Raw genomic sequence first — 15,844 nt, 5'->3', positions numbered from 1 at the left:
TCATGTTACCCTGGACTCCATCTTATTTCTGTAAATTTCCACAATCAGCATGACAAAGGCCAAGAGACCTAAAAGGCAGCTGCACCCGACCACATCCATTTTGTTTTCAGTCAGTCTTAGTCTTCAGCCTTCACCTGCCTCTGGATCAACTCATCTATAAATGAAGATGGGAAACAAAGGACTGAGAGCCAGCCAGCTACTGGATGTACACCAGAGGGACTGTACAAGCCTGCAAACTCCACAGTTCTACTGGAAACCTGATGTATAGTGACTTTCAAATCATTTGTATCTGGTTGCTTTAATCATTTAACATTTCTCTTATAGTTTGTTTCTTTCCTTTTATAATAAACCTTTAGTTTTAGTTACTAAAGGATTGGCTGGCAGCGTGGTATTTTGGGTAAGATCCAAACTCGTATTGATTTGGTAATGTAGCTGACCCTTTGGGGTCAGGAGAACCTTTTTGGTAAAGAGCACAGAGTTTTAAGTAACTTCTCTCTTTCCTGGAGCTAGTGGCTGATTGGGGGCCTGAGACTGAAATGCAGTAAAGGGGGCTGTGTATATTTTGTTTTAGTTTCTTGATAACCAGTGTGGGGAATCAGAAGTGTTGTTTGTGGCTGGGTTGGGAAGTCTGTTAAACACACTCCAGTGCTGGGAGAATCTGCTCTCCGTTTGCAGCTGCCCTGACCTTGGCATTTTCAAGTGGTCTGCCCTAGTTACGGATGGGTCACAAGAAGAGTCAGGGGGCTCAGTTCTCCCCTGTAGCCACACTCCACTGGCCACAGAAGAGCCAAAGTGACATCACCCAGCAAGTCAGTGGCAAAGCCAGAACTCAGGTACCAGCCCAGCACTGTAGCCACTAGACCACACTGCCTCTCTGCTGAATGTTGCCAGATGAAACACAAAAACTACTCACCTGCCCTGCCAAAGGGCAGGTGATGATGATAAAGCTAATGATATATTAATAAACCCATTTAAAAAAGGTGAACCACCATAGCTGAATGGGCAACCAGCATTTGTTATGGTAGTTATTTTAGATACACACAGAGTTATAACAGTCCTCTAAAGGAATGCCCTACAAGAGCGTCCATCAGAAGCTGGATTGTAGCCGATTGCATCCCCTTCCCTCTTCTTCCCCCTGGTTCTTTTGTCTGTATTTCAACTCTGACTTCTGCCCCTGGTTGTAACCAGCACAAGCTGTGATACAAAGCAGAGCACCTGGAAGTGACGCCTGACAGAACAAAGCAATTTGAGTGTCACTTACGACACCCACAGGATTTGCAAACCCGAGAGAGAGAAATGCCACAGGCTGGAAGGAAGCAGAACTCACTCTCTGGAGCATTTTAAAGAAAAGACATGAGACCACGTTAGCGAGAGAGAGGCACTTGGAGGGACAATGCAGCTGTCCCCTGCTGGGGTGATTCTCCTCTTTGCAGGTGAGAGGTTTACATTGTTCCAGTCACACCAGAGAGACTGCTTGAAGAGCTAATCTACCCTCAGACCAGCTAAGAGCCATTCTCCCTCTCCTCTTTCAAAAGGAGACAGGCTAAGGGGGCATACTGTAATCTGTCTCCTGGGGATTTATGCTTAGTAACTTTAGAATCACACAGGTAAACTCCTGTGTAGCCAAATGAGGCTCTTCCCCTACAAATCTGCACTGGTAGGTAGCACGTGCCTGGTCTGATAGAGACCCCAGGGGTGCCGAGTTCAGGATGCCATCCCACCTCCTCCACCCTGCTGTGGAGAGGAAATTTCAAGTTTTGCTTTTTGTTTTGTTGTTCAGGCTACTGCTCTGGGCTGGCTGCCCCTCCACTGACTGGCCCTCAGGAGGTGAGCGGGACCCTGGGCGAGTCGGTGTCTGTGCAGTGTCACTACTTGGAAGGGTATCGGGGATATAAGAAATACTGGTACAGAGGAGCAGTTTGGGGATCCTGCTACACCGCTGTGGAGAGCACAGGGTCAGACGCAGAGGTAAAGAGGGACAGAGTCTCCATCAGAGACAATCGCAGGCAGCACTCATTCACAGTGACCATGGAGAACCTGACACTGGCGGATGCTGGGATTTACTGGTGTGGGATAAGCAAATTTGGATATGATCCTGGGTTTCCTGTGAACATGACTGTTCTCCGAGGTGAGTGCTTCTCAGATCTCTGCACAGCTACAACAGCGGGAGTGCAGTTGAACGAGGGCCAGCTAAGAAAGAGAGAGACCCGTGGGGCAGGCTGTTCTTACAGCCCGACCTGTCCCCAAGCCAGGGGTGATTTCTGGATTTGACTCACCCCAAATGGTATCACAACTGGGGCTGGGAGTTTGAACGAGTGGGGGATGTGTGGGTCTGGAACAGGCTGTCCCCATGAGCATGCTTGAGCCAGAGTTTGTCTGTGTGGGGATTATACCTGCCAGGGCAGACACAGCAGCTCACTCCACCAGACCAGCTTGGAGGAACCGGGGCTCAACTGAAGCGCAGCCCGGCGATGGCTAAGGGAGCCAGCAGGGAGCTGGCCAGGTTTCCAGGGATGGAGCCAAGAGGCTTTCACCAGCACAGGAGGGGAGCAGGAGCAGAGGGCAGGGAACATGGTCCGAATCCCCTGCTCTCCATCTAAGTTTCTTTAAAACGTGGCTCTGCTCTGAAAAATGGCCTCTTGGGGTTCTTGATGGTCTCTCAGCAATTCCAGGTGGAATGTGCTCCCTTTACAAGTACAACGATGTTAGTTTTTTGACTGCAGGCCCCCTGCAAACCTGGGATCTGAGCGACAAACTGGGGTCTTTCCTGCCAGCTCATCATCACCAGGAATAAAAATTCTACCAGGCAGATTAAACCCGCACTTATACCTGTGCAACCTCAATGCCTCCCAGTTATGATCTCAGGGATACCTGGGCAACCTCATTGTCCTTGAACAGGTTTGCACAGGATGACAGAATGGCCCTGTAATTAAAACCACAATGAGCGATTCTGCTGAGAAGGAACAGAACAGACCAGAATGCTGCTCATTCTTTCATCACTGGGCTGCAGGGCTAGGTGCAGTAAAAAGCAACATCAACTTCTGTGTGCAGAGGGCTCTCTCTGACCAGCCCCGGGGTGCAGGTCTCTTGAGTCGGGAGGTGATTTGTTCCATGTTCACGAGGAGTAGGATTGCATTTTCTTTCAACACTTGTTTCAAATAAAAATTCCATTTTCTGGTTTGACGTGAAAATTTCATGTGGAAATTTAAGCTAATTATAGTAAAAAATTGTAACTGAAAATTTAAAACATGGTCAAAATTGGAACAAAATGTTTCAAAATTATCAAAGAAACATTTAGATTGAGCTGAAATGAAGTTTTTGTTCAGATTTCTGGTTTGCAAAAATTTGTGAAATTTCAACTTTTTATCCAGATGTGAGACTGGATTTGGGGTTTTTGGTTTGGTTTTTTCCCCACCCAGCTGTAGAGTCTCTTACATTCATACAACAACTAGAATGGAAACAATGACATTTTGATACCCTTCCCCCACAGCAATATCCTGTAAAGGGAAAATTTGATGATTAGTAAAGTTGGTTAAATAGTAGCAAAAGAGGTTCCATGTATATTCAGTCACCTTTTGAAATGAATTCACACCAATCCATGGTCATACTTCTTATCTGCTTATTTTCTATGGGCATTCAGACTACTGAGTTTTTCTGGGAAAACATTTGCATAAACCAAATTTTACATTTACATGCACAAATATTTTGTGCTGGAAGACCTCACACAGCTATCCAATGGGGGAGTAGAGAAACTCCTTGTTGGAACTCATTTGACCATCACTACAATCATAAATATCAACTTTTCACATGTGTGAAATTCACATTGTACAGCGGGACAGTGGAAGTCTCACTTGGGCCATTTAGTCTCTTTCTAGAGCATCTATTTAGAGGAGAGATGGGCACAAGCCACAAAATATGGATCCAGCTTTTGCACCCCACAAGTTTTGGGATGTGCGTAAAGATAGAGGGTTTTGTTTCAGCCCTTTACAGGCATAGAGACCAACTACAAAATTCAGATCCAGAATTCTTCTCCCCTGCCCCCCAACGTTTGGGATAGGGAAGGGACTGGAGCTTGGGTTTTGTTTGAACCCACACCTAATTCGAAGGAAAACTGCACAGAAACTATTTTCAAATCACTACAGTTACATTTCAAAAAGAATAAATGGCTCTTTAAAGTCCTTTACAATCTAATAAATATGAACAGTTAACAGCCAAGCTGCAGTCTCAAGAGTGATGGCCTGGTGCGAGAGACAGGAAGGGCAACTCAGTATATAACACTTGGCACCTATTTTGGTGCTTCCTGTCTTCACAGCAGCATTGTACAAATGTTAACTGGTTTATCTTCTCAGTGCCATTTAGAGACAGGTAGGTACATTGTACCCCCATTCTACAGATGAAGTGACTTGTCCTACATCACAGCGTCAAGTTTGTGTCAGGATTAGAAATCAGAAATTCCTGACTCCCATTCCTGTTCTCAGATCACTAGGACCACAGCTCTCTTTCTCTCAGAGTTGCTGTAAGGTAAATGCTGTTATCTGTGCAGAAAACATGCATGTTATGCGTGTTACACCACTGTTACATTGCAGCGATCAAAGCCAGTGTCCTACAGGAGCTTCCATCACAAATCCAATTGTAACCAATTGCTTGCCACTGCCATCCCTCCTTTCCTCTCTGCCTTCTTGCTGGTAAATGGTGTGAAGAGGTGGGAGGAGGGAGAGAGAGAGAGAGAGAACAGAGCAAAAGAAAATGAGATATCACATAAGAAAAAGCAAGCAGAAGTGTACGAGTGTCACCAACACTACAGAATTCACAGACTTTTCAGAGGGAAACGTCACCATCCCAGGGAGAAGCAGAGTTTGCTTTTTGGTGCCAGTTAAGAGAAAAGCTGAGAAACAGATTAAAGGGGAAAGGGGCAATTGTGGGGATGATACAGCTGCCCTTTGCCAGGATGATTGTCCTCCTTCCAGGTGAGAAGTTTCTATTCTTCCAGTCATACCAGAAGCGCTTTGCACAAAAGGCTAGTCAACCAATGATGGAGTTTCTCTCCCTCTCTGGCTCTCTCTCTCAACTTCTAGAGAGGCGAGAAACTAAGGGAGCATATCCTGCTCCCCAGACCGGGGATTCATGCTGTGTAACTCAGCATGAACACCGCTAGGTCTCAGCGGATAACTGCTATGGAGCCAAATGAGAACTGAGAAATTAAAATGCTTATCCACAGGTTTGGGTGAGTCCTTGCTTGGCGTCTGGTGCATGGCATGGTATGGCTTGTGTTCAGCATGACACAGGGAATGAGTCCTTTGGGCCCATACTGTGGATTTGGGCCTGTTGTCCCATATGCCTCACTCCTTGGGGTGTGGAGGAGTCTGTTATGAGAATTGCTTTTTCTTTTTCAGGCTATTTTTCTGCTCAGGCTGTCCCTGCCCTGACGGCCCCAGAGGAGGTGAACGGGTCCCTGGGCGCGTCGGTGTCTGTGCCATGTCACTACCAGGAAGAATATCAGACAAATCAGAAATACTGGTGCCGTGGATCAGAGTGGAAATCCTGCACCAAAGTTGTTGAGACTGCACAGTCAGAGGCTGAGGTGAAGAGCGGCAGAGTCTCCATCAGAGACAATTACACCGAGAGCACATTCACGGTGACCATGCAGAACCTGACCCAGCAAGATGCGGGGACTTACTGGTGTGGAATAAATATAAACCTTGGCGGTGACGCTAATTTCCTTGTTCGTGTGACTGTTCTCCCAGGTGAGTCTGCTCCAATCTGCTGCTGACAAACTGGAGTCCCAGTGACGTATGGAGGGGGGGCCAGGGCCCTGGGCGCCGGTCTGCAGGGGGGCGCCGAGCTGGCCCTTTACCACGCACAGGAGGCGGGGGATGCGGGAGGCTTTGAGGGGCACCTCAGCACCTCCCCCCGCGTGTCGTGAAGGGCTGACCTGGCACCTCCCCTGCCCCCAGGCCGCGGGGTGAGGCCACCCCAGCCGAGCTGGTGCCAGGCTGCGGGGCTGCAGTGGGGAGAGGTGGGCGCTATGCAGTGGGTAAGTGCAGGGAGGGGAGAGCAGGGGAGCCAAGCCTACATTTGTGCCCTTCCCCCAAGCCTCACCACCTCACCCTCCTGGCAGGTACAGAGCCCCCCTTCCTGAGGCAGCTGGGGACAGCGCTGGGACCCCTCCTGCCCTGTGAGGGGGCATGTGAGGCGGGGGGGGCCCACAAATGTAGGTTTGGCTCCCGGGCACCAGGGACCCTTGGTGTGTCGCTGCAAGGGCGCTCAGTGACTAGCAGCTGTGTGTGTGCATAGACTAGACCCTGGGCAGCTCCCTCCACCCACCCCTGCAGGGCCACTCATGGTGTTCGGAGAGGCCAGCAGAGAGCTGCTGGAGGCTGCCAAGCACCAGGACAGGAGAGCAGCTGCAGCGAGCTGCCAGTCCCATCCCCTCGCACACAATGGCAATCTGCTGGTCGCTGCTGCCCTGAGGGGGGGGGAGGGGAGGGGAGGAACTGCTGGCAATGCATCCAACTATAAGGAGACTCCCCTACTGAATACAGGACTGCAAAGGGGAGAAGCAGCAGGCAAGGGGGGGAGGGGAAGGAGAGGAAGAGAGAGGGAGCAGGAAGCAGCAAGGAGGGAGCCTGCTCTACCGTGGGTAAGAAACAAAAGGCTGCAAACACCGGCTCTGCATGCCGAGCTCCATTGCTGCAGGTCTCTTGGAGTGGGCTGGGCCCCCAGGCAGGGGTGGCTATTGCCTGAGGCCTCCCCAATCCCCTCTGGTAGGACCCAGAAGCCAGGCTGGCAGCAGAACCCGGCCCTTCTGTCGGCCTTTCCTCGTGATGATCAAATAAAGGGAACAAGTCCGTGTCAAAATGTAAAACTCGGACGGTGGCCTGCGTGAGAGCAGGTATGGGACAGAATCTGTGCATGGCACATCGGGGTTTCTGGAGATCTGGTCCTGTAGCTGAAATGGGGGGAAAAAAAAAAAAAAAAAACCCTTCTAGGATCTCAGGGGAAAGCCCTGAGGGGACTTGGGTTTGAATATCTCCTTTGCTAAAGTGAGTAAATGTTTGACCAAAAACTATTATAACGAATCAAATGGCACACAAAGGGCTGGTGGGTTAAATCTGGAGCCTGCGTTCAGTGCTCAGAGCACAGACTAGCATTAGGGCCGCTCCGAGGACCTGACCCACAGCCCACTGAAGTCTGTGGATACCCTCCCCCTACCTTCACTGCACATTGGATCAAGCCCTAACTTAACTATGGAGCTGGGCGGGTGTTCCCAGCTACATACCCCATGAGAAATCCCCCTTCCTTCTCCTGTCTCCATCCTGAGCTCAGCCCGGCTCCTTTCCTCTGCGCCTTTACATAGCCCGGCTTTTCACTGATGGACAGGGGCTCCCGTGGGCTGCTTGTGTGATCGCGTGTGCGCAGCCTGCTGGCTAGTGCCAGTGCAGCGCTCCTAGCGCTCACCTCTCTCTGGGCCACTGACACTCAGTCTGCACTAATCGTCCCCCTCGTGGGCGGTCTCAGCTGAGAGGCCAAGGACTGAACTGGGGGTGCCGTGGGGAAGCTTGCTGTGCCCACGCTGGGTGCGTTCTATGAAGAGAGTCTCCCTCAGTGCCAGGCTGGCACCTTCCACTTGAACCGTAGAGAGTAAGAACACAGGAGCCTATCGAGAAGTGAGCTTTCCTGGCTTATATTTTTCTCTCTCTCCACTGCAGCGACAACCACTGGGTCTATCGCCACAGCAAGCAGCCCTGTAATCCCCCTGGCTGAGCACCCCACAAGGTGAGGGCAGTTCAGTAAGTATGGTCTAATCTGGGGCGCTCAGGGCTGAATTTCCAGGCCCAGCTTTGCAAGTGTGTCTCTGCCTGCACCGGCAGAAAGGACCATGCACTTGGTTTTCATGTGCAGAGTAAGGGGCTGCGCACCTAACTGCCTGATGTGTGCCTGCAGCTGGGGATTTTGCACACACAAAACCAGGGAAGTTCACCCCCCCCCACACACACACACACACACCCCCTCTGGAGGTGCTCAGGACCCTGCACTGCCAGGCCGATGCACTGTTGCCCTGCACCCCGTGTCGTCATTTATACTGGTGCAGCCGTCGTGCAAACATGCTGCAGAACTCAGTGGGAGCATTGCATAAGCTCTGCAGGCTCAGGCCCACTGTCACAAAGCTACAAAGCACAGAGAGGTAGAGGGGCTGCCCCTTGGTCACACAGCACATTAGGACAGAGGCTGGACTAGACCTCGGGAGTTCCTGGACTCTGTTTCTACTGTCAGGCCACTAGCCCCAGTTCCTCAGTTCCTTTACTCTGTCTAGCTGCACTTTCTCCCATGGGTTTCCCCAATAACGTTTTTCAATTCCATAGACAAGAAGCTGTCATCTGATGTGTACAAACATTTCTCACCCTTCAAATTCTCACCCTTGCTGAGAGAGATGGCTACCTTCCCCCCCAGACCACCCTTATCTCTCTGCACCACTCCAAACAGACATGCTTGCAGCCACCCAATTTTTCTTCTCTTGGCCTCTTATCCACATTGCCGTTCCTGTCTGCTCTACCTTCCTTCCCGCTAACAGGAAATACAGCTGGTAAATTAAATCTGCCCCTTTAACCACCTTGCTTACTTTAATAATAGCACATCTCCCTCTGCACACAAGTATCTTGGCTTCCGAGCTGCGACTGCTTGTACAGAACCCATCGAGCATTTCCCTTTTCTGCCCCTGCCTCTCTTTTTGTCCTGTAACACTGGCTAGTAAAGGAGTTCTCTTCAGCTGAACTCTGTCTCACGCCTCGTCCCCTGCTATAGGAAACTGAGGGCTGGCCCACAGACAAAGCCAGGGTTTAACTCTAAACCTGAGGGCAGCCTAGCAATGTTGTGCTGGGGTGTGAAAAATTCACACCACTGTGGCAGGTAGTTAAGCTGACCAAAGCCCCACTATAGCCAGCATTAGGTCAATGGAAGAATTCTTCTGTCTACCTCGTGTGACAAATTGTCCGCTCTGCTAGGGTGGGTCCTGCGCTTGCTCTCAGGTGGTGGGCCAGAGCACCACCTGTTGCCCCCGTCCCTGGCCGTTGGTGCCTCTGTAGTGCAGAGTGAGGGGGGAGGGACCCAGGCTTGCCCTCTACTCCCGGCCCAGTCCAGGGGCTCCCAATGAATAGCAGCTATGTGCTGCTGGCAGCTGAACTTCTTTCCCCTGGGCTATTTCCCCCTTGCTGTCCTCCTGTGGCTCTCAGTCTGGTTCATCCCAACACTTCTCCCGCTTCTGCCAGTTCTTCATTTTCCCCCTCATCGGACTGGAGCAGGGGTTTTTAAGCAGGACTCTAGCTCAGGTGCTCCTAATTAACCTGCAGTAACCCCAGCTCACTCTGCAGGGAACAAGGCCCCCAAACATTCTGGGGCTTCCATATCTCCCTGCTCTTACTGCCAGGGCCAACTGCAGAGCCCTTGTTGCACCTGTGGGCGCTGCGCCCTTGGAGGTGGATTGGAGAAGGGGGGGGGGGGCTGCTTTCCTGGGGATGGTGGAAGGGGATCCTCTGTTTATAATGATTCTTCTCAGACATTTTTTTTTTTTTTTAAAGTTAAAACAGCTCTAAAAATGGTGTGAGTCCAATTAAGGGAATTGGGGGCGGGGGGGGGAAGGGAGGGAGATGGACAGCACCCGGCAGACCTGGGTGCCCTCAAGTCCAGCCTCCCCTCACCTGCTTTGTCACTGGGGGGGGGGGGGGGGATGACCCTCCTGCTGCCGGCTGGCCCTGCGGTCTCACTAGCTCCTGTCTCGAGAGGCAGATTTACAACAACACTGCAAAAACCCCTCCCGTCACTGTAGCAAGCAACGCTACAGGAGGGAGCTGCGGCCGTGTAGCTGCAGTGCTGTTGTGATGCTGCTGTAGCGTAGACAAGCCCTCACGGTGTCATTTTTATACTCATCCAGTTAAACCGGCGCAACTTTGTATGTGGACACGTATATGGATTTAAAGCCGGATTATGGCAGTTCATCTTGGGCAGTAAATTATCAGCTCCCTGCTAAACCTAATATAACCAGTTTGAGAAACAGAGAGGAGCATCCACCTAGGGACATGTAATGGTTTAACAGCAGTTTTCAAACGGATTTAAGTTAAACTGGTGCAACTTCTGTGTGTCGGCAACCCCTGAGCGGGTAATGCTGGGGATTGTTCCAAGCTGGGAGCATCACTGCTTGAGCTGCGCCTGGTGGAGGTTTGTTTCTATAGAACACAGTGGAAGGGCTTCTACAGCGCGGAGCGAGGCTGGAGCTGGGACCCGGCCCCTTTCTTCTAATCTGACAAAAATGCCCAGCAGGCGGCATTCGGAAAGCATCAAGTCTGGCTGTGGGAGGTTCTCTGGCGTGGGGTAGCTTGGAATGGGAATTCTCTAGGTCAGGCAGTGGCTGTGGGTCCCTGGGGATGGGTGAGCTTTCCCTAGAGCAGGGAGGGTGATGGCACGGGGGCGGAGTGAGAGCAGTATAGCACATAAACGCTGGTGTTCAGACTGCCAGAGACGTGCTTGTACAAAATACCTAGGGCAGTGCTGGCTTTGCACCCCAGCTGGCACAGACAGGTGGGCAACAGCTCACGGTTACATTTTTCCTTTTTCTTCCCCCCCCATTTCTCCTTGCACCAGCTTGGAGATCCTGTTGCCAGGTATCCTGCTGGTTTTAACTATATTACTGATCGGAGCCCTACTGCTGGCGAGAAGAATGATGAAGAGGAAAACCGGTGAGAGGGGAAAGGTGGGGTCTGCCCTTTTCATCCCTCATTTCTCTCACCTCCAGCCCCCCATCACTTACGCCCTTGGCCCATAGAGCTTTGCTAAGCCAGGATCCTGCATGCTTTCATCAACCAAAAATCCCGGTACCCAAAAATGCCTCAGTAACAGGATTAATTTTCCACACCAACACTAGGGAGAGGGCCTGTTTTCACATGTGTGTTCAATGCAAGGAAAATGACGTAGCATTACTGCAGTTATTTACATAGCAGCCAAAATGTGCCGAGCACAATCGAGACACATAGCAAGACATGGTTCCTCGGCTAAAGGGCTTTCAATCTAAGCAGACAACACCCAGGCAAAGGGTAGGGGGAGGGGAATGTGAGCCCCCTAACACTGTTTCTTTTATCTGATTTTCATCTAAAGCGCTCTTCCTCTATCTAAACTTAGCATGAGGCGTGTATGGCTAAGGTGCTGGTTGTAGGGTGACCAGACTGCCAGTGTGAAAAATCAGGACAAGGTGGGGGGAAGGGGAGGGTAAAAAGGCACCTATATAATTCAAAGCCCCAGCTATCAGGACTGTCCCTATAAAATCAGGACACTGGAGAGATCTCAGCTCTTTCCTTGTGCACAACATTGGAATAATAATTCTCCCCCAGGATTAGTCCATTAACACATGGGAGGCAGTTGGCTACTACAGTGATGGGTTGCAGAGGAGTCGCCCTCTCCTTCCTCTTCTGATTGAGGTTGGGTTCCCTGCACTACTCTCCTCTCATCCCATTCTCTGCCACCCCCTACGGGGTCAGTCCTACAAGATGCAGAGCAGCCAGCCCCCTTTTCCAAGACTTAGGTGCATCACTCCAGCCCAGTCGAGGAGCCGCCCCTGCTTGCAGTACATACGGGTGGGCTTAAGTCCCTTGCTGGATTGGGCCAGAGTGCTCTGCCCCCTACACACTAGGGCCGTATGTACTTGTTTTACTTTTGCCCACCCATCTCCGCTCTCTTCTCCTACTTCGTGGTGCAGCAGCCCTGAGCTAGTGATTAGCTACAGCCTGGTGCAGTTTCAAGAAACAAACCGCAGCAACAGCCCAGTTACCCAAGGCACCAGCTCAGCCACACGCAGCAGCACGCGCTAGAGAATGAGGAAGCTGGGATGCTGGTGGGGTTGTACTAATGCTATTGGACAGGAAGTGTCATGTACAGCAGAAAGAGAAGAGGCTAACCGCTTTCCCAATGTCTGGGGATAAACCACTGCTCTGCAAGGGATACGTACAGCTGATTGTAACCCCCACACTACTGACTTTGCCCTGCTGTTACAGAGATTTAAAGCTAGCAAATGGCAGCAGGCTCCCCCTGCACCTCCCAGGAAAGTTCAACTTGTCCAGGGTTGTACCCATCTGCCAGGAGGAAGAGATTTGGCCCAGTAGATTTGCCTGCTGTTCATCTGTGGTTATGGGCCATGGCTTGCCCATGTCCAGTGCCACTGATGGTCTCAGCCTTCCTTCCTCTTCATTTTCCCAGCTGCTCTTTGCCCACTGGACACATTGCTAATGCACTCCAGAGAATCACAGCAGGAGCATCAATTGTGGTCTGTCTGTGAGGTGGGGATCAGGGTGTAAAACTGGTGCTATATTACACCTGTGATGGCTGGGGCTGTGAAACAGGCTCAGGAACTCTAGGGGTGCATGTAGCAGTTCTGGTCTCTAGGACCCCTCACCCAGCACGGGGGTGGAACCAGGGAAGAGAAAGAGGGGAGCTACATGTGTATGTCCTTCACCAGTTCAAGGTACACGCCCTGTGCCTGGGCTCCCTTCCCTTCCCTTCCCAGCTGTCCCAAGTCATCTCCCAACGCCTGCACCCAGGCCCATGTGCACCAGCCTACTCTAAGCACTAACAGCTCAGAACCAACCAACCCTGAAGGAAGAAAGAGAGACAGAGAGATGCGGGTGGCCCAGGGCTCAACGCTTCAGCATTTTACCCCTCCTTACGTAGAATCTGGAGGAGCCCACCTCCCTCCCCTTGTCCCAGCCTCGTCACTCCTCCTCTGTAGACCTTCTCTTTCGACACTGTTACAGCCGTTCAATCAGCCTGTCTGTTACCTTTCAGTTGCTGGAGCAGTTGGGACTATCCCAGCATCGAATGAGGTAAGAGAGGGGAACGATTGCTGTGCTCTGATGCAAGGGATGGCTTTCACAGCTCAGTTCAAGGTTGTGTAAGCGGGCGGGGAGCTCAGTTATTCAACCCCTGGCAGCTAAAAGCAGAGGAGAATCCAGTGAGAGATTGGACAGAATCCTTCCCAGGGATTCAGCCTTTCTAGAGGGGGCCCCACCCATGATTTCCCATATCAGAAGAGAGGTGGTGTATTGGATAAGGTACTTGACAGAGTCCGGATTTCTGGATCTGCCAATAGCTCAGTGCAGGATGTAGGGTAAGTCACACCATCGCTCCGTGCCTCAGTTTCCAGCCCGTAAGAGTGGAAGAACATTACTCCTCTTTGCAAAGGGCTTGAAGATCCCTGGATGAGAAGCACTGTGTCAGCAGTAGGAGCACTGCTGGAGAAAGCAGTGAGACAGTTGCTAGGTGTTTGGGGAGCCAGAGAGGACAGATAAGCAAGATGGGCTGTGCCCATGCATCATCCCAGAAGCAGCAGTGGCCTGGAAAGCACCAGATGCTGCTGCTGCAGAGAGCTTGAGCTCAGAGATCAAAAGTCAGATTGTCTCTCTCTTTCAGGCTGTTGCCAACCCAGAAGGCGATGTTACCTATGCAACCATGAAACCAAAGCCCAGCAAATCCATCAGCACAGCCCCATCACCTCCCGCTGCTCAGGCTGAGCCCAGTCCAGAAAGGGTGGAACATTCAACGGTAGTGAGGATTCTGGCTTTCACTTCTAACATGCAACAATGTTTGAATCCATTCTTCTGATCCCTTTTAGTCTCTTTAAATCTTGCCATTGAGGTTTTACAAGGCATGCACACAAGTATTTAAATGCAACGTTCATGCCTGTTCTAGTACGTTGCAAGAGGCTGCTTTGAAAATGAATGCTGTTGCTTTCATTAGCAATTTGGTGGTATTGACAGGTGCTCTGGAAAGGCTCTAGAAAAAAAAAAAAAGTTCTAGCAAATTTCTAGAGGCTTTAGAAAAGACCCATCTCCCTCAGGTCTGGAAAGAAGTTTAGCCCTCATGCTCAGAGCAGCAGCTGAAGTCTTAGAACATAGAGGGCCAATGTTTTGTTCTGCTGTGTGCACAGGAAGTTTGCCTACATGTGGGTAACTGCATGTGCCGATTGGAAAACTGCAGACCCCAACTGGAGAACATGAAAGTGGGATGCAAACAGTACATGCACAAAGTCAGCTGCAAATCTAGATGTCCCTGCCTCCATGTGACTTGCTCAGCAGTAACATCACGTGCTCATCCACTGGACTGGAGTTCCACTCACTGGAGCGCAGTGCCACTTTTTAGAAAGGAAGTCTTCAAAGTGCAGAAAGTTTTGCACACAGAAGACTGAGAAATTAGGAAGTAGGTAGGCTATGCAGTCAGCCTCATCTGGGCAATTGAGTTACTTAGACAAAGCAGCAGGGATATGAGAGATTCTGTTCCTCAGCATCTGTTCTACTTTGTCTCTTTTGCTTCCCCCCTATTTCTTCTCCCTGATCAAGGATGTTTTAAAATTTCAGGCTCCAGGAAGGACAGATGTTTTTTATGCCACACTGAAGTATCCAGTCCTGGCTGAACAGGCAATCTACAGCAATATAGACAGGACATCCAAACAAACTCCCCGGAGCAGCCCACAGGAACAGACAGAGTACTGTGAGCTGAAAAAGAAATAGGCTCCCTCTGGAACATTTCCCTCCTCCAATGATACGGTTGGCACCTCACCGCCCTGCAGTTATGTGGAAGTTCTAGGATTCCTTTCCTTGCAACACTGCTCCAAGATGTTGCAATCACCTGAGATGAGCTGTTGCAGTCTCAGCCAGCTTAAGCAAATGCCAGGTGGAACTACAACGAACCAGAAGATTGTCTGATCAGAATGGTCGATGCAGCTAACCACCATGTGGTGTAAAGGGAAGTGCTGTGGAGAGCCAGAAGAATCAGTTTCTCAGACTTATTTATCTACATGTACTTCAGTCCTGACCTGTGCACCCTCATACAAATTAGAGAGGAAAAACATGTTTCTGCAGAAATTGGTCCAAGAGACCTAGTTCTGCTCCAGTTTCCCAGATTTGAGGGGAGAGAGGTGGCGTGTGGGATCCAGACCCAGGGATCATGGGGATGGTAGTTTCTTCATCCAGCCCCAGACAGCGAAGCTGCTGCATGCATCATAGCTGCTCAGAAAGTGAAGGCAGAACTGTGGGAGCAGGACCACAGCTAACGTTTGAGGACAATGCTTCAACAGCAGCATTGACCAAGGAGGCAGCAGGGACTTTGATTGGGATGGGACTGCAATGGCAGAAAGCACCAGGGAGGAAAGGAGAAAGATCTCAGCCTCCAAGCAATGACACTAGGTTGGTGGAGATGATGCAGCCGTGTCAGGGGACAGGCCTTTGAGAGATGAAGTCACTGCAGCCATGGAGACATTGGTATTAAACACAGAGGGCGTGATTGTGGCCTCGAGATTGTGGCAAAGCTTTGTGGTGTAAGGCCTCTCACATCCTATAAGGCCACTAACCTCAGCCTCCGTTGGGTTGGCCAACAAGAGGAAGCTGAAGAAGCCAGTGATGCTGGGTTTGGACATTATTTACTTTTGTTTAGTTAATGTGACCCGCAGCCAGGGGCAGGGTGTTACAGGGGGTGGCCCAGACTCTGCCAGATGGGCATCAAGTTCCACACGGATGGGTTGTGGGTTACACCAGCTGTGTGAAGTGTGGAATTCACTCACTGAAGATCCATCCTCGGGGGGGGGGGGGGGGGGGGCGGGGGGGCGGGAAGCGGTACTGCAACATTCCAAGTTAGGAGTAAGTTTAATGCTCATGAAAGCTTCATTAAGGAACCCAGCGGTCTCTAGTGCTGAGAGGTGTAACGAACCGCTGCACAACAACTGAGCTGAGTGCTCAACCCTGCCTCGCTGGTTTTGTTGTGTAAAGAGAAATTCTGAGAAGCAGAAGGGCTGACAGGAGTTGGGACAGTT

At 50.8% G+C, this 15,844-nt stretch overlaps 1 protein-coding gene and 1 pseudogene across 3 annotated transcripts in view; one reads left to right on the top strand and one right to left on the bottom strand.

The window, feature by feature from the left end:
- Positions 1–15,844, bottom strand: part of RAB37 (RAB37, member RAS oncogene family) — a 60,211-nt gene that overhangs the window by 28,680 nt on the left and 15,687 nt on the right. The window lies entirely within an intron of this gene.
- On the top strand, positions 1,394–14,546 carry LOC137152873 (CMRF35-like molecule 1; annotated as a pseudogene).

Source organism: Emydura macquarii, unplaced genomic scaffold, assembly GCF_026122565.2.
Source record: "Emydura macquarii macquarii isolate MOO-44397 ecotype Brisbane River unplaced genomic scaffold, CSIRO-AGI_Emac_v2 contig_1230, whole genome shotgun sequence".
Classification (NCBI taxonomy): domain Eukaryota; kingdom Metazoa; phylum Chordata; order Testudines; family Chelidae; genus Emydura; species Emydura macquarii.
The sequence above is the reverse complement of the archived record's forward strand: the minus strand, read 5'-3'. Positions and strand labels throughout refer to the sequence as shown.